This window comes from Mastomys coucha, unplaced genomic scaffold, assembly GCF_008632895.1.
Source record: "Mastomys coucha isolate ucsf_1 unplaced genomic scaffold, UCSF_Mcou_1 pScaffold3, whole genome shotgun sequence".
NCBI lineage: Eukaryota > Metazoa > Chordata > Mammalia > Rodentia > Muridae > Mastomys > Mastomys coucha.
In genome coordinates this window covers 65,540,780-65,541,963 of record NW_022196909.1, presented here as the reverse complement: position 1 = coordinate 65,541,963, position 1,184 = coordinate 65,540,780, and positions in this window count along the sequence as shown.

The following is a 1,184-nucleotide window of genomic DNA, read 5'->3' as shown; positions in this document are numbered from 1 at the left end:
GTTAATCTCCGGGTTCTCAATTAGCTGGGGCAGGATATTTATCTCAGGGCTCTCATGGTCCCCAACAGCAGCTATCATATCTACAACTGGGATTGGCAGGGGCTCGTTTCCCTAGATCACTCCCACTTCAGGGAAAAGAAGTACTAATGTGCAAACTCCTGACCAGCTAACAGGTAGATATGTCTGAGTGCCACAAAGAATTGACGCGTTTTGGATTATAGGGCATTGTGGCAAAGATGATATATCAAGGGTTATGATTCTATTGTAGTCTAGGGAGCTCAGCATTCTCACTGAATGAGTCCCAGAGACCTTAAAACAGGTTGTCACACCAAAGAGAGGGACAGAGGTAAGGTATGGAGTCATGGCAACACTGGAGCCAGGGCAGCTGACAAAGGGTAAGGTAACATTACTTGGCAGTATCACCGGAGACACTGTAAGTGACAATTGTGAGTTAGTTCTAGGGGGTACACATAACCAGTACTCTTTAAAGCGTCCAGGTCTGGTAACATTAAGGAGTTGGTATGCCGAGGTCAAGGTCTCAAGTAAAAGGCAAAATGACAACTTAGTACCATTTATGAGGGGTGATGTCAAATAGATAAGGACCTCAGAGGAATGTTTGATTATCTCCCCTACTTTTTCAATATCTAGGGGTTGGGCAACTGAGACATATTTTCTCTGAATATGGATGGTACTTACTGGGGCCCCGGGCTGATTTTTACAATAGAGCTTACCAAGGACTCCTGTCTCCCACCTGGAATCCCACAGATCTTGTATGTAGAAAAAAAGTGTCTTGCGATGTTGATAGAAGAAATGATTGATCCGTGACCCTAGCATATGTATTTGACAAGACCAATATGGGCAGCCCCCATATTCATCTGGCCATTTTCTACAATATTCTTCTGTCTGGTCGAAGAGAAAGCAAGTATAGAGATCATAATGTTTAGATGGCATTACAGACACCAGGATGATGGCAATTTGGGTTGGTTCTTGGCATCCAGTTATGGAGCACTTTCCCGACCCTATTTGGAAAGACTGTTTGTTATCTGTGGGGGTTTCTTGAACCTCGAATCTCCAGACATAAGGGCTACCCTGGATAGAAGTGAACAACAGGGAGAGGGTGAGAAAACCATGTCTAATGGAGTGGAGTCTCATTTTCTGGGATTGGGGACAAGGTAGACGATCTC